Here is a 20,836-nt window from a genome sequence, read left to right on the forward strand (position 1 = left end):
GTTTTTTTTTTTTTTTTTTTGTACAGTGTGTACTCACGACACCTGTATTGTGCATTGGTGGCTTTCATGTTTTACGCGCTAGCAGCTATCCATCCAAGCGGGCGGAGCAAGCCGCTTTGCGCGGAACGCAGAGTAAATTCCTTACGTCGCCTGACATTGCATAGCCTGAGGCATAAGCGTCCTCGCTCTGTTGAACCAAACATGGCAAAGCGTTTGCGTGAGTGAATCACGCTGAGCGCACCGCCACGCATGCAAAACTGTCAATGAGGCGTGCGCCTCTGGTCTAGCTAACTCATTCGTGACAGGTGCGAGCTTGCGATCCGAGCCGTCGGAACCGCGTTTATATCTGGTTTCCACCTATGATGCCGCCCCTGATCTCTCGAGGCGAACGCGTGTACATGGAATGCACAGTGTAAACACCACTTTGCTGGTCCAGGCTCTCTCGGCACCGCGGAGGGGGACTGCTGCGGCGGGTCGTCGTCAATTTCGCTTGACGACGTGGACGGATCGTAGGCATACGCATTTATCGTTCGTGGTCGTTCAGTAGGCCGCTCATCCAAGTCGGAGTCATAAGTTCCGCTCATGCTATCGCTCTCACTAGAAGTTTGTTTTTTGCACTGCGCAGCGCGAGGAAAACAAAACTGCGCAGCCGGCCAGCTCGCTCCGCAGCTGCTGGGGGTAGGTGTGACGTCAGATCCGCCGGCTTGTTGTCGGGAGCGCTTTGCGAGTGACGCGGTGGCCGCTCAAAGAGAGTCAAAAATAAAGCCATCCGCTCAAAAGTAACCCGAATAATGACTATATACTATAGCAATCGTGTCTTAGGAATGCAATTGTGGGGCTTTCTCTATATTCTTCAATTTTTATTCTGTATCCCTTTAAGTTTACCAGCGAATGCAAGGCATGGTGGTTGCTTACGACTTTAAAGGGCCGGTCATAAAGGTAAGGGCGAAATCTCGTGGTATTCCAAATGACCGACTTGCGTACGCAATGACCCTTTCAAATCCATCTCTCCTTTAGTCTAGGACGGCGCAACGGCCTAGGGTACTGGCATTGGTGTGCACTTCCGTGTCGGGGTCTTCGTCGAAGCGGGCGATCATTGGTGGTGACGGCAGGTTCTGTTTAAGCTCTTGGAAGAGTTCCACGTTCGGTGCTTGCCACTTCAAATCAGCGCCTGATTTCGTGAGTGAAGTTACTGACTCGGCGATGCGCCAAAAGTTCTTGACGAAGCGTTTGTAACAGGCACACAAGCTAAGGAATCCGCGCATTCCCTTCTTGCTCCCTTCTTGTCGGTGGGCTGGGGAAGTTATCGATGGCAGATGTCTTCTACCGATTAGGGCGGACAGCAGATTAGCTGATGACGTGGCCTAAAAACAGAAGCTTGTCGTAAGTGAAGCGGCACTTCCAACTTCACAAAAAATGAGCAATAACAAATTAGAAAGAATCCAAAGAAAGGCTCTTAGGGTTATATTGAAGAGAGAGAGCGAGAGAAACAACTTCCTGTAGTCGCCTGCATAACGACACCATGACTAAATGGCGCCGTGACGCGGGCCCTGACGTCTTCTCCGCGGGTGGTCTCTACTCAACTCCAGCGCGTGTTACTACCGCGGTCGGTCGCCCTGAGGGGCAACGTTCCGTCGGTTTCGCTCGGCCTTTCCGTCGGTTTCGCTCGGCCCAGGTTTGGCTTTCGTGGTCGTAGCATTCCGCCGCAGCCGCGAGTCGCGGAGGAATCGTTGTACTTGTCGAAGCCTCATTGGGGAACTTGGTGCAATCCCATAGGATGTGCGTCAGGGTGGCCCTCTCCCGCTCTCACTCATATATAATTTCGGGTATAGATGAGTCATTAACACTGGGGTGGGTAAGGGACCAGTTTGCAATTGTCTGAACAGCACCGCCTCCGCTCGGCTCAGCCCCGGGTGCGGGGGTGGGAAAGTCCTTCGAGCCAGGCGGTGGAACTGTGTAAGTTTGTTGAACGTCGTCATGCGGTCCTTGGCACTACACCACGTTGGACGGTCGGTTGCAGCGGCGCGGTTGGTTAGCTCTCGCGCCACTGCGTGTGCCGTCTCATTGTGGTTATCGTGCTTCTCCGACGCATCGTTACCCGCGTGCGCCGGGAACCACTTGATTCTAACATACCGATTCTCTCGTTGCAGGTCAGCCGAGCACAGAACGCGCACAGCCTCACCACACACTTTGCCCTTTGCATAATTCCGCACTGCACTTCGCGAATCGCACAACACCGTCTGGCACCCGGGGTTGGCAATGGCCAGGGCAATGGCCACCTCCTCCGCCTCACACGCCTCGCGGAACCGTAAGCTAGCCGCTACCCTCGTCGCGCCGGACGACGCCTCGATGACGGCAGCTACGAACGCCGCGCTGTCTCCCTGGTATTCTGCCGAATTCACGAACCTTGCGTGCTCGTCCTTGGCGTGAAAGTCGATGAGGGCCTTGGCCCTCGCCGCTCTTGTGTCCTTGTTAAACTCCGGTTTCATGTTTCTCGGGATGAGGTCTACCAAAATCCGGCGCCGGGTCCCGTCTGGGACAGAAACGTCGCTACTCGCCTTTTTCGCCCCGGGCGTGTAGCCCAAGTATTGAAATATGCGCCTGCCGGCTTCGGTCATAGAGAGCCGCTCCAGCTGGGCGGTCCGTTGCGCTTGCGCAATTTCCTCGAGGATATTGTGTACCCCCAGGCTCAGGAGCTTGTTGGTGTTCGTACACTCGAATAGTCCGAGCACCGCCTTGCAAGCTCGGCGTATCAGGGCGTTGATGTTATTCTTTTCACACTGCATCCAGTTGTGGAAGGCTGCAACGTAGGTGACGTGGCTGATTACGAAGGACTGCATAAGCCGAATCAAGCTTTTCTCCTCCATCCCGGCCTTGCGGTTGGCGACCCGCCTGATGAGACGTATTGCGCTGGTAATAACTGGCTCTTCCAGTGAAAGAATGCAGTGCAATCATATACAGCCACTCAAGCTACGAAGGGCAGAAATAAGTTTACGGTTACTTCGTACGCTTATTAATCATGAAACAGCAATTGAATCCTTCCAATTTCTGTCATCTCTAACGACCAGACATACTTGACACCTCCGTGATAATGCACTAGCAACTTATTGTGCACGAACAGACACATTTTAGCTTTCTTCTCCCCATGTGCACTACTTGACTGCAATTCGTTGCCGTTAATATTTACTGAATTTACTTTTCATTGGTTTTTTGCTTACTTTGTATCACATGCTCAATTATCATGCCTACCCGGGCTCGACCTTGACTCCTCAGTATGTATTTGTGTATGTATTTGTTAAAACAAAGAAAATGACTCAAATCTGTCTGCACCAGGAAATCGGAGACGGATGAGACTGCTTTCCCATTTTCAGAAGCTTTATTACTTTAGGCGGCCCATCAGCGCTTGCCATATCAGGCCCGCCCATCCTGTCTTCGCGCGCCTGGATCATAGCTTTGAACCTTTAAGTCCCGATTCCGAGTTGTATTCGTCATGGCAGGTTGTACCAATATCGCCAATGACGAGTGATGCTGGTGTAGGTCTGGTGTTGTGCTGCTCTCACTGCAGAAGAGGAGTTACGATCGGCATTGAGGGAAAGCTGCTCTCAGCAGCTTTTCTTCTTAAATATTTTGTTTTATTTCTTACAAGAAACTAATACAGTAATATGTTTTCAGAATCAAAATCGTAATGAAGAAAATTTGACTAGATAACAAATTTTGGAAATTTGGTACGTTTTTCCGGAGTTTAATTTGGGCTTTAAGGGTTTACGTGCAGCCCGTTCTTGCACGCACTAACTTCTTGAGTCACTCGCCCCCCTTTTTCGCAATAACTCACTGGAATATGTTATCATATGAAATCGCATCCGCTCCAAATCACGATTATTCCTGGCAAAACTGAAGCAGTATTTCAACATATACTATCATCATGCCTTGGTAGCGAAGCAGCGCACTGACAAGCCCACTAACGTATGCAAGTAGGATGTTCTTGAGCTCCGGTTCTTGCTTTATTTGTTGTTTCACCATATTTTGATGTCCCTTGAACAAATGAATCAGTTAAGTTAGCACCCAGTGCCCTGTACTGCTTCAAACTGTTTTGGTTTTCTTTTAGCGTAAGATGCAGTATCTGCTGGCTGGAATCTGTATTTATTTTAACAAGCATTTCCTATTTGAATTATGCATTCTAAGTAACCACGATATTTTGTGTCAGCCATTGTGATGGCCAAATGTGTGTTCACACTTTTGGATATGTTGTACGTTTTTTTTTGGCATCGAGTTCAACGTACTGCTCTTACATTGTTTTTCCCTTGTTTTCTTATTTTTTTCTAACATAAATTGTCTGTTTGAATGCGTGTGCTGTCACTACCATTGGTTTATTTCGACACCCCTCTATAATGCGCGTATGGGCCTTTAGGGTAACTGAATAAAACAAAAATGCTGGTAGCGCGAGTTATAGCATAGTGTTAGATGTCGTCATTCTGCATGCGTTCCAACGCAATTTCGGCTGTGTCAGCAGACTGTACGCATTCCTTTGATGCCGCTTTGTTTACGTAACGTAGTCAATGATGTATAGGTAGAATTATGCGCATATGTGATTGTAAATACAATAGCTCACTTCGATAGCAATTAGTGCCAACGCAATTGAGGGCTATTTTTCTAACGAAAGACGCAGTGCATGCTTGTACTCAGTATGTTTTTTATTTATTTATTTATTTATTTATTTATTTATTTATTTATTTATACTGTCAGGGCATGTAAAGACAGAAGTTTCGGTTACATTGCTGTCATGTACAAACGTTGCACATGTTTAAACAGTTCAATATATAACAATAATGGTATTGAAGGCGCAACATATAATATCAAGGCAATATACCACGCGCGTCAAGAATAAAAAGGTTAAGTACATCAATGTGTAGGCCAACGATAATGAGTGGGGAATTTGAAACACTGTAATGCGCTGAATTACAATGGACAAGCAGCCAAATATCAAGACGATTAAAAGATGAGCATGTGAAAACGTAATCCTAACCATTTATGAATCTTTGGAAACAGCTTTTTGAAAGTTTGTAGGTCTGGACCCTCAGCTATATCCTGTGGTAAATTGTTCTGCTAACCTATATTTTCACCCAGAAATGAATGTTTTAATTATTCTGTTTTGTAATAATGTCCTTTGAAATGTTCGCAATCATTTGTTCTGGGGATATCAGGATTCTGTATTGTGATATGTATTTCTAAATCTCCCCTATAGTTCCCGCTCAACACGTGGAAAAAGAATGTGAACCGATTCAGGTTCCTTTCCTGCTTCACAGTCAAGATTCCGGCTCCGCCTCTAAGTTGGGTGACGGATTGGGTTCTAGCGAATGAGCTACAAATTAACCTCAAGGTCACGTTTCGTGCTGCCCTCGCATTTCCTTTTATAAGTTCAGTGCGGGGTTCCCAAATATAGCTTCCATAAGTCAGTACCGGAAGTAGAGTCATACTGTGAGCCATTGATTTTATGTACGGGGAAGCATCGTGAAGTTTTCTTTGAAATGACCGAAGTTTACGTATGGCCTTATCGCAAGTGTTGTCAACATTGACTGACCAGCTAAAATCATGTATAAGATTATTCTCCAGGTGTTTAAGTTCCGTAACTTCAGCTAATTATGCGCTGTTGATGCTGTAGAGAATAAATAAATAAATAAATTGCTTATTTGTGGATTTACAGAGAAAGATATTAAGGAATCTTTTTCACACGTCATTCGCAAAAAAAAATTTTTTTTTGATGCGTTCATTTCCAGTTGCCCACCGGCGCACCGGAGACTAACTAACCAGAGACTAACTAATTCGCGTACATATATATATACATGAAAAAGTAGCAGTTTCGCCCGAAAAGCGAAGCACTGACTGCGACAGCAAATTACTGGATGGCTGCATGATGTAAGAATAGTAGTTTTAGCGGCCGGATGAACTTGTAAACATTCGATTACTAAGTAAATTAGCAATAATATAATCTGCAAGCGTGCCTGAACGAGGACGTCGAAAGAAACAGGCACACGGAAACAGCGCTGTTTTTCTGTGTCTGCTTCTTTCTACGTCCTCGTTTAGCCAGGCTTACAAATTGTATCATGAATTCATACCAATTAGACTGCCAACGTGTTTTAACTAAATTAACAAACACGGTGTCACGCGCGCTCTGGTAAACATGAACACATCTCGCTCGACGAGTGCGGAACCTCGCTGTCAAAATGCTGGAGTGAGGAATCGCTGTAACAGCAAGCGAACTGACCTTCGTGCATTTCTCGCTTCAACGCGAACGAAACGTCGAAAACACAGCGAATATGAAGCTACCGACACTAGGCGCACTCTGCAAACATCGCGGATCCCTTTGCAGATGACGCATGCGCGGGCGCGCACTTTGGCCACGTCGCAGATCACTTTCAACGCACAAGAGCGCCGGCAACGCGTCCCTACCGCGTCTGCCATTCGCGTGCCCAATGACGTAGTAGACGCCGCGGTTGTCTACTCTGTACGGAGCGGCGAGCGAGGAGGACATCTAGGCACCCTAGCAGCCGCCGGAGAAGAACGCCCCTCCTCCCTCGCATGAACCCCATGCCTCGCGCGGCAGGACAAGCAGACCCGGCGGGGAGGCTGCCCCCCCCCCCCCCCCCTCGAAATTAGGTGGCATACATCCCCTCTCCCCGCCCATGCCACCACTTCTCACACACATTCCTAACACACCGTCAAATCAATCTTGAGACTTGACAGCTATTCGGCGGTCTACATTTTACTGCCTTTTTCTCTGCTTTTGGATGGAAGTTGTTATCGGCAACTCGTGGGGTGTGAAGGGCACTTTGCTCATCGATTTGGTGGCCCTGCGATTAACTCGAGATGCGTTCAGCTGTCCCCATATATTGCAATGGTCACGCGCACCGCTGTTGCTTTGTTCGTTCAACCTTCTTTGTTTAGACTGATCCAGAGACCACGAAAGGGATTCCGTTCGTAGTCAGCTGGTCTGTATAGTTGTGGAAGGAGCTGCTCCCGGAGAAAACGCCTGTTGCGTTTACCTTTTGTTTTTGCTTCATCAGCTCCTCGAGTGACGGCTCGCCACGACGCTGGCAGATCCTTGGAACCATATAACCGTGATATGAATCAGGTAGCATAGAAAATAAAATAATGCGGAACAGCGTCCATCATCAAACCCTGCAATAATTGTTGAACCCATTAGCTATATCACTGTCACCGGTTTCCCCATTTAGTTTTTCCCGAAGTGTCCAGCACTTTTCCTGCAAAATTAGCAACTAGAAACAAGAGGCAACTGGAAACAATTTTTTAATGTGTTTGGCATTCTTACGGTACTTTAGGGACTTTGCGGTGGCTGTCGGTGTGTTGTTTGTTTGTTTGTTTTCTTTTTTTCTAAAGGGATAAACAGTTCAGCTGGCAGGCGTCCAGCGAAACCGAGAAATCAGACGACGCAGAACAGGAACAGCTGAATAGCCGTGTTGCTTTCACTCGTCCCAAGCACTGGCAATCCGGCTGGCTAAATGCATGCACTGCAAACATCAGGTAGACGATCTGGCTGGGTGGTCCTTGTGCTTTTCTTCTTCATTACAGTTTGTTTCTTTGTTTAGGTATGCCTCTGATCATTGTCACGCCAGCCTGGGTCACTGTGTAGACCATAGGTAAATGGCGAAGCATCGGGCTGCGGTGTTGAGGGAAAAGGGTTTGAAACCAATGCTGCAAGCTGGTTCGAACTTGTCAGGCACACGAAGTGACTCAACTCAATATGCGCGGGCTTTGCTCTATATAAGAATGTGTCCATACGCCATCTCACAATCGAATCGGTTAATCTACGTCTGTCACCCCACGTTGACACCACCATAGTGCACAACAGCGACGGAAACGTGTACATGAGTCACATAACGTGAGACTTCGAAAACATCACCTTCGCCGCCGTTCAGATGAGCCCCGGGGCCCTGAAGGAGATGGTGCTGCAATTCACATGCATGCCTGTAATAATTTGCACCAAGAATGCGTTCATACTATTCTGTAACAACGCTCGGCGACGAGACATGCCAGCCGCATGTCTGCCCTGAGGCAGTATATAGGGATAATGTATATAATTCGTAGAGGCTTTTGACATAGAGCAACCCACAGAGATTAGTAATGCCTGCCATGTCCTCTACGGCAACACAGAGTTCATTCTGAGGCGCAGAATAAGACAAACCTTCTACATCTACAGAAGAAGTGCTTTCAATCTCAACGTTGTCTCGCAGCAGGGACTTAGCATTTCTTGAACGTCTGGTAAATTAATGTTCTTAAATGCAAAGTAAGTTTCATTATCATCATCATCATCAGTCTATGTTTATGTCCACTGCCAGGACGAAGGACTCTCCCTGCGATCTGTAATAACCCGCGTCCTGCGCCAACTGATTACCACTTGCGCCTGCAACTCTCCTAATTTCATCACCCCACAGTTTAGTTGCCAATAAATAAATTTACTCACAAGCCACTGCCAAGCTGACTTTTAGCGGACAATTGTTCTGAACGAAGCACCTTGCTTAACGGGCTTTGCCCTGAGAAACACACTTAGCGCGTCACATTTACAATGAGTAATGACCTTTGCCAATCCTGTCAAATCAAGTTCCTTAACAAGGCGACCATACTGGGCGCCAGACGATACCACCAACAAAAATGAAAGGCCGGCGCAAAGTAGTACGGAGCGTCTATAAGGCTCCCATTAGAGGGACACTAAAGGCAAATATTAAGTCTAGCTAAAGTGATAGGTTAGTGCTGGAGAATCCAAGGCATCAATATTATAGCGAACAGAGCCTTAATAATTGAGAAATTGAGGAAATGCAGGACATGATAAGAGGCTCTCCAGGGACATTCAAGTACTCGTCCGATGACGAAAGCACTCCTCAGTTAAATTCTGTCCCTAGAACTCAACCTAACAACATCCTTGTATTGTACTATAAGACGAAATAAAATTCTGCTTGTCCAGTTCTATTCCGTTTTTAGAAAAAAAGAATTCAGTGAAATTACCCTTGCTAACGACACCGGAGGTAGAAATGTTTCCTTTTCGCTACTCCACGCCGCCCACGCTTTCGCGCTTTAGTTGTTCCGTTATCGCGTAGTGCTGCGCTGGTTTCGCTGGCTCCCGAAACTCGCACAAACTGCAACTGGCAGAGAATTCAACTTCCATGTGATGTCGCGGGATGGTCTACGCGGCTTGACGAAAAAGCAGCTGCAACGGCGAGTCCACCGCTCTGCCTCGGCTCAGTATCGCCATCTGTATGGGGCCGTTTTACTCGCCGACGGCAGCAAAGGGTGGTGATCGAGTATGCACTGTCACCATTCACCCGGTTGGGTGGTGGCAGATTTGCATTTCAACAAAGGTAGTCGGGCCCTTCAGATGCAATTTTCTCTTAAACAAAGACAGACTCTTCTTGGCACGAAGCAAGCGTTGCGATTTTTCTGGAATGGTATTCAAACAGTGGACGCCGACTTAGTGTTTTGCCTTTCGTTTCCCTTTAATATTACAGAGGTTGCCGGCACGTATGGCCAACCTGTGGTTATTTTCGCACAGCGTAGGTGGCTTTCTGGCCCGTGCTCACATATTTTAAACGATAAAAGAAGGCATGCATGCCAGAAAGTGCACGACGGGCCGTACGTAAAGTATGCAACTGGCATCGTTTACTTCATACCGCCCCCGTGTGGGAAGTTTTATGTGGATCAAACTGGACGGTGCGTTAATGACCGAGCATGACCTTTCAATTAAGAATAAATGAAACGCGCATTTCCCTGTACATTGCATGGCTTGGGAATTTCAACCTCGGCTTCGAGAGCTTGACCTCTCATTTCTCAAACAATCCTCCACTAGAAGCTCTTCCGCCACTTAATGAAGATAATGATGATCTACTGGCATCCCCTTTGAAACAGGGCATTGAGAAATAGTAACCTGCACAACTTGATTTATTCAGGTGCGCTACAAATGTGTTTATTCTAGAACTTTTGTATACATCTCCTTAATATTTTTATTTTTTTCCTCAAGACTTCTCTGTGTACCTTGTACCGCTACCTGTGCTTGTAACAGGTCCGGTCGTATAAATCACTTCGTAGATTTTTTTCAACCAATACTGTAAACATCTCAAGCTTATCTCGACGGCTGACCGGTTAGTGCTTCCGTCCACTTTATATCCAAGCGCTTCTGGAAGGCGTACGTTGGGTACTGATCTCGTTGGGGGAATTCCTTCGCATTCCATTAGGATGCGTTCAGTGGTCTCCGGATTTTTTCTGCAGAATACACGTGCCTCCTCTAATTGCGAATATTTGCTACGGTATGTTTTTCTCTTGAGGCAACCAGCCCAAGCGTATACTCTTCTCGAGGCTAAAATGGCAAGGCATTGTCCTTTGTGTTATAATAAAGATTTCCCCTTATAATTTCTTTTTGCCGTTATTGTAACACTCCATGGTCTTTTTGTATCCATTACTTTCATACGATTCCATGCATCTGTTTCTTTCACTTTTTTTCTGATAATTCTTCCTTGTATACTGTCATTTTCAGTGACCCTGTACTAGGTTGCTAACATTCTTGACCTCTTCCTCCATTATGTGCCCACGCTTTTCAGGTACAGATATTTGTGCACTTTAGCCACCCATTTAATTTGCTCCATGTTCCTGAGTCGCTCCTCAAACCTAATTTTGTGCTGCGCTTTGGCTTCAAAAGACGCTCTACGCATGTCACCTTGCACTGCCTCGTTTGCAGTTTTACTTTGGGCAGCCAAAGCCAACCATCCTACCGATCTTTGTTTAACTTGCAACCTCGACAGGATAATCTATTTTAAGCACAGAATGGCATTTATAAAGATTAGCGCTGGCACTATTACTCATTTCCAGATTCCACGCACCACCTCATACTTATTGTGGCCCCAAAATGTTCTATGGTTCATCATTGCTCTATTCCGTTTCCCCTTTATTTTCACAGTATCTTTGTTGGTGCATGAGTACGTCTTTCCTTCGTTTATGTTTACGCTGTGGTACTTATATTGCTTGACTAAAAGTACGACTTCCTGCTGAATGGACACGACGTAGTTACTCGTCTCTTCATTAAAGATCATAAGTTCTGACTGTTCTGCTTATCTTAAGGCCTAGATCTGTCGATACGTTGCCACGCATGTCGGCAAGTGTCTGTAAATCTCTTGGATTGTCTCCTAGTACCACTATGTCGTCTGCATACATCAGCCCGGCGACCTTCTGCTGCACCATTTGTCCATTACGCATGTATGATAAATCAAACCCTAACTCACTGTTTTCCAGTCGTCTTTCTATGCCCTTAACATACAGCGTGACAAACAATGATGACTGAGGACATCCTTGCTTCAGTCTTTGGCGTATTGCCACCACTTCATTACATTTTCGGCCTTCCCATACATTTAGTACACACACTCTCTCTCTGTATATATATATATATATATATATATATATATATATATATGTGTGTGTGTGTGTGTGTGTGTGTGTGTGTGTGTGTGTGTGTGTGTGTGTGTGTGTGTGTGTGTGTGTGTAGGAGAGAGAGAGAGAGGCGCAGCAGCTCCAAAAAATTGTCCTTTATGATATGCCTTTGTGCTTCAGAATATCCCATAATAATTCCCTGTATACACTGTCATGGGCTGCTTTAATGTCTAGAAATGCTATCCAGAACGGTGGAGAAAAGACGGGGCATGCGGGAGATGGAAATTCAAGACGATGAGCAAAACGTAAACAGGGTGAATGCAGGAGCCAACGCTTCGACAAGTGGACAGCCTTGAAGAAGAGAAGTCCACTTGTCGAAACGTTGTCTCCTGCATTCCCCTTGTTCACGTTTTGCTCATTATCCACAAAGGTATATTTTGAGCTACCGAAATCTCCATGTAGTGAGTCAGTACAGACATATTATTGTATAAGCGTCAGACTTGTCTGAACCCATTGTATAGTTCCCCCAGTGCATCGTTTTTCTCCTGGCAATTTGACAGTTCTAATTGTTTGGCTTGCATTGACATTCTATATATCATCGACGTTACTGTGCCTGGCCTGTACGAGCTGGTCTTATTGTTGTCACCCTTGCCTTTGTTTATGAAGTTCATCTTGGTTTCACGCCATCCAACCGGAACTTCCACACGTCACAAACCGAATAGTTTATGAAAACATTAGAGTACCTTGAAAATAAAAAGAAACACCTATTCCCGGTTGCAAAGCTTAAAGGTGAACCAGTGCATAGGACAAATAATACGAAGCAGATCAAAACTGCATTTCTGCACCACGCCAAGCAACGTACCTCTGTTATCACTTACAGTAGACCAAACTACAAAAAACTAATCCCAACAAACAGATTCCGAAAACACTGAAAGCCTAGTAATCGCGAGAATTAGCTTTCACCAATGATTTGAATGAAGCGATTACGGAAGTAGATTCGGCGAACTTGTTCAACACCCCATCGCTGTACTCCTTACTGATCAAATGAACGCACCTTTCCGTTTACATTTACTTGACTTTGATTGTGACTTGACAGCAATCAATATCTCTGAAAATAGAATTTAGTCCACAAAAGAAAATGTTAACATGTTCCTAGGAGTGGGCAGCGCAACCCGGACCAAGAACAAAGGAAGTAGATGAAGCGAGGGCAGACTGAACATACCAGTCTGCGCTCCCAGCGCAGAATGACATGTAAGAACATGTACTACGTTTACGAACTCACCCAGCTTGCAGTGTTAATTCAGTGAAAATATTAATTTGTCGTATTCAGCTGTAATGGTCGAATTAATAAGCAATCTTCAAAAACCCTGGGCACAACCTCTCACTTTGGCTCACTCCAATATTTAGAGCGCAGCTCTTCGGCGCGCGTTCTTGCGGTGAGCGCAGCAACGGCGTAACCGAGCGAACGAGCACAACAGCGAAAGAAGAAAGAGCGAACGGCAGATAAAAGACGCGACCCACGAACGGCGGAGACCAACGAGGGTGGTCCCTACAGTAGCGTGCGCTCGGAGAGCTGGCGACATGCATACCCACCCGACCGGTCGACGCGTAGTCCTATCTGGTTTCAGCCGGACCACTCGCATTGTTCTATCGTCTGCTCGCGTCGGCTCTAGCTCGCGCTTGTTTGGTTTGCTTGGTTTGGTCTTATTCGGGCGTGTTCGATTGTCATGTTTTGCGATTGTTTTGTAATCTTATTATGCACACGATGCGAATTGAGTAGTACTTTCTGCAAGCCACGCGGACCAGCGATTACAGTGGAGCCTTCGACGAGTCATGTATAATAAAAGCCGACAAGTTTGACCTGCAGATGAGATATTTCACGATTGCCGACTCCTCTACTCGGCTCTTTCAAATTCTTTGCCTCAATGTATCGCTAAATGAAAACACATGTAAACCTTCACTCGAATTTAACGTTAGGGAGTATCGTAGTCGTCGTGGAATTTTCTGACAGTCACTTTCTTCAGGAGTCATTCCAGACAACTGGAGAACAGGGAAGGTCGTTCCGGTCTTCCAAGTAAGGCAGCAGAAATTCCTCATTTTCATTAGCATCCCGTCTCTCTAACAAGCGTACCCTGTAAAATCATGTAGCACGTGATCTATTTCCACATAATAAATTTGCTTGACAGCAATCACTTTTTCCATCCTTCACAAGATAGCTTCCGCAAGGGGTTGTCATGCGAAATACCACTTGCAATTTTCTTACGTGATATTTGTAACATTCCATGACAAGCTTGCACAGATCCATAGAACGCTCTATTTCTTCTTCCCTTTCTCACCCCCGTTCCCACCAGATCTGTCCTTCGTCATCACGGCCCACTACACTCTCCCAGGCTTTGTTTCATCCATCCGCTGTAAATAAGGGATGACTTTGGCAATGGCTGTTATTTCCAGAGCACCGTTTTCCGTCGTGTAGCCGATGGCCTTCGGTACACCTTCTTTTGTAGCCAATTTTACCACTGTAAACGGACCCACAAGTTTTGTGTTAGGACCGCCATATCCTTTCCGCACCAGAACCATATCGCCTAATGCAATTGCGGGAATGGCGTCTGTGTTATGACGTTAGTCAAATGCTCTCTTTGCTTCCCTGTGCTTCCTTTGCTGCTCTGAACTCTTCTTTGTTTCGTTCAAGTTAAGCCTCTCTGTTATGCCAAGTATATCGTCCGCAGGCAATTAGGCAGGCTCCTTAAAGGCGGCGTATTAAGGACTCCATCCGAAAGTGCTCGTATAAGATCTATTGTGGTGCGACACAGCTGCTTGTAGAGAACACTTCCACCCTCCTGGGAATCGTGGGTACATGCTTGTATATTGTTTTATATCTCGGATAACTCGCTCCGCTAGTCCATTAGCTGATGGATGGTATGGTGCTGTGAACTTCGGGGTAATGTTTGTGTCTTTTGCCCACCTTTCAAATGCCCCACTTTTTAACGCAGGGCCACTATGGGATACGACACATTTTAATCCATCAAGAGAGATATTCAAGAGAGATATGACAGCATCAGCATTTTCTTCTCCGAGCTTGGCAGATAGCATCCTTGAGCATTCATCAATGCAAATTAAAAAGGACTGCGTTTTCTTCACTCCTCCGCTTTTCTTCTGCAGTTCAGTGAAATCAACATGTATGGTTTCAAATGGCACATTTGAATGAGGTGGAAAAATCATGCTGTCTGTCTTATCCTTACATTTTGCTTTGTTCCGTTGACATTGTTGGCAAGAGCTAATGTAATCGCTAATATGTTTCTTCACATCAAGCCATGTAAATCTTATCCTCATTTTGTAGTAGGTTCGCCAGAAGCCGTCATGTCCTCCTCACGCTGGACTGTCGTGATAGAGGTTGAGATCTTTGAGTTGAGTCTATCCGGTACGTGAACTTTCCGTAGAAGTAAATCAGATGTTATGTGCCTTTCCACAGTTGAGGTGAGTTCACGCTTTCCTCGTTCCTGCAGTTACTAACAATGGGAAGCCCAGAATGTGCATCAGCATCTCACAAATCCTGTCTGCTCCTGTGTGGCACCTCGAAATGAAACTGTTGAATTTCAGTGATTCAGTGAGCAATTCGCCCTTTCGGTTGGCTACCATTCAGCAAATGATTAAGCGCCTGATGGTCAGTGAACAGGTTGAATTTCGTGCCTTCTATGTATGATCGAAAGCACCCATTGCTAGTACAACAACCAATGCCTCCTTTTCAGTTGTGCTGTAGTTTTGTTCCGGTTTTTTGAAAGTATAAGAGTAATATGCGACCATTTGTCTTCCTCTTTCGCTGCCACTTGTGGTTCTTCGTTGGTACAGTACACCACCTGCTCCGTAGTTTAATGCATCCGTTGTAAGTTCAAATGGAACAGTGAAGACCGGTACTGTGAGGACCGGGTCTGATGATATGGTTAATACCTCATCTCTGTCCACCTTGTCGCATTCCTCAATCCAAATGAAATCTGTTTTTACGGAGTAGGTTGTTCAACGGTTTAGCTCGTGCTGCAAAATCATTCATGTGATTTCTAAAATGTCCTGCGAGGGCCAAGAAAAGCTCTGACTGCGTGTACATTGTCTGGCTTCTTTATCTGTCGTACACGTTCCACGGACTCCTCTTTCGTGCTCTTTGTGAATCCGTCGAAAATGCGACCGTGAAATGTAATTTTGTGTTTAAAAAATTCCCCTTTCCTCAAATTCACACAATCAAAAGAGATGTGAAGTGTTTGGCGTGTGATGTTTCATCCTTGGAGTAGACTATGATGTCATACATACACATTACAGAATAATCCGAGAAATGGCTTGAGAACACTATACATAATCTTTAGGAATCATACTGCACTGTTTGTCCATGCAAAAGGCAAACGATTATATTCGTACACACAAAATGGAGTGACAAAGGCTGTATACATTTTATATTTCTCTTCGACCGGAATCTGCCAAAACCCTTTGCAAAAAGAAATGGGCATGGGCCGGACATGTAATGAGGAGGGAAGATAACCGATGGTCATTAAGAGTTACGGAATGGATTCCAAGGGAAGGAAAGCGTAGTAGAGGGCGGCAGAAAGTTAGGTGGGTGGATGAGATTAAGAAGTTTGCAGGGACAACATGGCCACAATTAGTACATGACCGGGGTAGTTGGAGAAGTATGGGAGAGGCCTTTGCCCTGCAGTGGGCATAACCAGGCTGATGATGATGATGATGAATGAATACGGCAGAATATTTTGCTGCCTCCGGTTGCTTCACTTATCTGGTTATCTAGATAAATTTAGAAAACGCACAGTCCCAGTGCTTCAGATGGGGCCGTCAGTAAGGGCATAGTAAGGCTGAAGCCGAGAGACGTGCACGACATCAGGTAATGTGGAACCGGTTGGCATGACGGACGTCTCGGGGATTATCTCGTAAGGGACATTGGTCACTTGACGTAGAACACGGTAAGAGCCTTTGTAGCACGGAAGGAGTTTCTCGTAGAGCCCCACTCAGCGGCAAGGGGACCAAAGTAGCACGAGGGAGCCTGGTGAAAAATATGTGTCACGATGGCGGTGATTGTAAGCGTGTCGTTGAGATTCCTGCGATACCAAAAGACGAGCACGGGCAAGTTGGCGTGCATGGTCAGCGTGGGCGATGGCGTCGCGGGCATATTCGGTCCTCGAATCCTGAATCAAGGGGAGTGAAGTGTCCAATGGTAATACAGGTTCACGACCGAAAAGTAGGTAAAAGGAGGAATATCCAGCAGTATCGTCGCGTGATGAATTACAGGCGAACGTGACGTAGGGCAGCACCACATCCCAGTCCTTGTGGTCGGGCAAAACGTATTTCGGTAGCATGTCAGTAATAGTCCGATTAAGTCGCTCAGTAAGGCCGTTTGTCTAGGGATGATAGGAGGTCGCCAGTTTGTGCTTGGTAGAACATAAGCGTAGGATGTCGGTGATGACTTGGGAGAGGAAAGTGCCGCAGCGGTCAGTAAGGAGCTGTCGCGGGGTGCCATGTACTAAAATGATATCCCGGAGCAGGAAATCTGCGACGTCGGTTGCGCAGCTCGTAAGAAGTGCCCGAGAGCTGGCATAGCGCGTCACGATGAAAACTGCATTGGTACAATATCCCGTCGTTGCGAACGAACCACTGTAACGAAGGATCAGTAGGAGCAGATTCCATTCGGTCAATGAGGGTCCCCAAAGTAGCGTCATGGCGTTGTTTGTTGGTCATGTCCAAAAGATGGGAAATGGAAAGAACACTTGCGGAAGCGTCCATGTCGGCGTTGGCGGTCGTGTGCAGAGGGCAACGGGGCAAACAGTCGGCGTCCTTGTGTAAGCGACCAGACCTATACACCACCGAATAGGAATGATCTTGAACCCGCAAAGCCAAGCCTCCCTGTGGGATCTTTTAAGGACGAAAGCCAACAGAGGGCGTGGTGGTCCGTTACAATAGAAAAGGGCCTGCCGTATAAACAGGGGCGAAATTTTGCCACTGCCCACACAACGGCCAAACATTCGCGCTCGGTAATGAGTAGTTACGCTCCGCAGATGGCGAAAGACGGCTAGCGTACGCGATGGCATGTTTCATGGCCGTGTTGCACTTTTGCCAAGACGGCACCGATTCCATGGCCACTGACATCGGTGCGCAGCTCTGTAGGGGCTGAAGTAGCGAAGTGTCCTAGAATAGGTGGAGTGGTGAGCATGGTGCTAAGACGAGAAAAGGCGGTGGCCTCAGAGGATCCCCGTGAAAACGGCACACTTCAGGAGACCTGTGAGAGGGCGTGCTTTGGTGGCAAAATTTTTAACAAAGCGGTGGAAGAGCAAAGGCCCACGAAACTTAGGACATCTTCTACGGACCGTCGAACAGGGAACTCTGTCACGGCATGAATTTTCTCTGGGTCCGGTCGGATGCAAGTTGCACTGACGACATGCCCAAGAACTGTAATCGCACGACGGCTGAAGTTGCATTTCTTGGAGTTGAGCGGTAGACCGGCCTTGCGAAAAACGGCAAGTACAGCTCAAAGGCGTTCAATGTGTGTGCTGAATGAGGACGAGAACACAATACCATCGTCTAGGTAGCAGAGACAAGTCGACCACTTGAATCCTTAGAGTAATGACTCCGTCATACGCTGAAAGGTAGCCGGAGCGTTGCATAGCGCAAAAGGCATAACTTTGAAGTAGTTAAGACCATCAGGTCCAGCGGTGGCGTAGAGGTAGAACACCCGCCTCGCGTGCAAGAGGTCCGTGGTTCGCATCCCGGGGCCGCGCAATTTTCCACCGGATTAAAAAAAAATCCGCGTGTTGATAAAACTGCATAAACAGGTCTGGAGTGTGGCCTGATCACGGTGATCAGAACCGGTAACGCACTCGCTCACCAAAGCAGGATTGGCCACCCTGGTGCAGTACTTGGCCACAACCTCCTATATGAACACAACAATCAAACCCCAGCCCCTCAGTCCCCAGCAGCTGCGAAGCAACTGACCACGGCGGCGGTCAGACCTGTGACAGCGCAGAGGGTGCTAAGAATTCCTGGCTCCGGACAGGCCGCCGTTGGAATATGTGCTAGAACGTTATCTAGTGAGGCGAGCCTAGCAGTGCTATTGGAGGAATTAGAGGGCAGTAAATGGTATATAATACGGCTCAGTTAGGAGACCAAAAGAGGCATATACAGTGCTAAAAAGCGGGCACGTCCTGTGCTACCGGGGCGTAGCGGAGAGACGAGAACTAGGAGTCGGATTCCTGATTAATAAGAACGAATAAGAATAAGCCGATCAATGAGTTAGCGATAAGAGGGAAAATAGAGGAATTCGGGATCAAGCTACAGAACAGGTATTCGGTCATAACCCAGGAAGGAGGTATTCAGAGACCTGGATTGGGAAGAATTGGGGATAAGAGCTAATGGAGAATACCTTAGTAACTTGCGATACGCTGATGATATTGCCTTGCTTAGTAACTCAGGGGACCAACTGCAATGCATGCTCACTGACCTGGAGAGGCAAAGCCGAAGGGTGGGTCTAAAAATTAATCTGCAGAAAACTATAGTAATGTTTAACAGTCTCGGAAGGGAAAAGCAGTCTACAATAGGTAGCGATGCACTGGAAGTGGTAAGGGAATACATCTACTTAGGACAGGTAGTGACTGCGGATCCGGATCATGAGACTGAAATAATCAGAAGAATAAGAATGGGCTGGGTTGCGTTTGGCAGGCATTCTCAGATCATGAACAGCAGCTTGCCATTATCCCTGAAGAGAAAAGTTTATAACAGCTGTGTCTTACCAGTACTCACGTACGGGGCAGAAACCTGGAGGCTTACGAAAAGGGTTCTACTTAAATTGAGGACGACGCAACGAGCTATGGAACGAAGAATGATAGGTGTAACGTTAAGGGATAAGAAAAGAGTAGATTGGGTGAGGGAACCAACGCAAGTTAATGATATCTTAGTTGAAATCAAGAAAAAGAAATGAGCATGGGCAGGACACGTAATGAGGAGGGAAGATAACCGATGGTCATTAAGAGTTACGGACTGGATTCTAAGGGAATAGAAGCGTAGCAGGGGGCGGCAAAAGTTAGGTGGGCGGATGAGATTAAGAAGTTTGCAGGGACAACATGGCCACAATTAGTACATGACCGGGGTAGTTGGAGAAGTGTGGGAGAGGCCTTTGCCCTGCAGTGGGCATAACCAGGCTGATGATGATGATGATGATGAAGACCATCAGGCGTTACAAAGGCGGTCTTTTCACGATCTAGATCATCGACAGCGATTTGCCAATATCCGGACCGTAGGTCTATGGTCAATAAATACTGTGCACCGTATAGGCAATCGAGGGCGTCATCGATAGGAGGTAGTGGGTAGACGTCCTTCTTCGTGATGCGGTTGAGGTGGTGGTAATCGACGCAGAATCTTCATGCGCCGTCCTTCTTTTTGACCAGCACGAAAGGGGACGCCCAGGGACTTGAAAATCGCTCTATGATGTATTTCGCTAGCATCTTGTCTACTTCCGTTTTGATCACGTGCCGCTCCAAAGCTGAAACTCGGTAGGGTCTCCGATGGATGGGTGGATTATCGCCTGTATGTGTACGATCTCTGACAAGCGACGTCTGGGTTAAGGGACGGTTGTTCAGGTCGAATATATACTTGTAGGATAGTAATAGGGTGCACAGCTGTTCAGTCTCCGCAGGAGTGAGATTCGGGGCGATTATTTTCCTAATGTCGTTGTCAGTACATTTGGCGGAGCGGAAAGGATAACAGGAAGCGTCGACGGCAAAAGTCTCAACGCATCTAACTACTAAAGCAGTGATTGTAGCCAGGCTGATATCTTTAGGCAGAATTTGTTTACCGCGAACGAAATTCACCAAGGAGAGGTGCGTGCGATTGTCTGTGACCCTCAGTGTTGTATGCGGGACAGTAACGCTGTGAGTGAGAACGATGGCAGTTAAGGGAGCGGAGATGTAATAACCATCGGGAACTGGCGCAGAAGGCGACATTTCGATGTATGTCAAGACCTGTGGAGAAACGTGAGCAACATCAGTTGGTCTTAGGCGAATTTCGTGTGGCGTCGGAGGAACGTCCAGTAGAGGCAGGTCAAGACGCACAGTACTTGAGGAACAATCGATGCGCGCTGAATGGGCATTGAGGTCATGGGGGCATTGAGGCCATGGGGTCATGGGGATGAGGTCATGGGGGCATTGGTCAAGCACGGTGAAAAGGACGACAGTATGGCGGCCGGAAATGCTCACACGTGCTGTACACATTCCGACCACGGTCACCTTGCTACCGGCGGCGATTCGTACGAACCGAGTAACGGCAGTCGTAACAATTTTCTTTAAATGGCGGCGTAGGCGGCTGGTCATAATCGATGTGTGTGCTCCGGTATCTATGAGGGCTGTGACGGGTGTGCCATCAACTTGGA

Source organism: Dermacentor andersoni, chromosome 8, assembly GCF_023375885.2.
Source record: "Dermacentor andersoni chromosome 8, qqDerAnde1_hic_scaffold, whole genome shotgun sequence".
Classification (NCBI taxonomy): Eukaryota; Metazoa; Arthropoda; class Arachnida; order Ixodida; family Ixodidae; genus Dermacentor; species Dermacentor andersoni.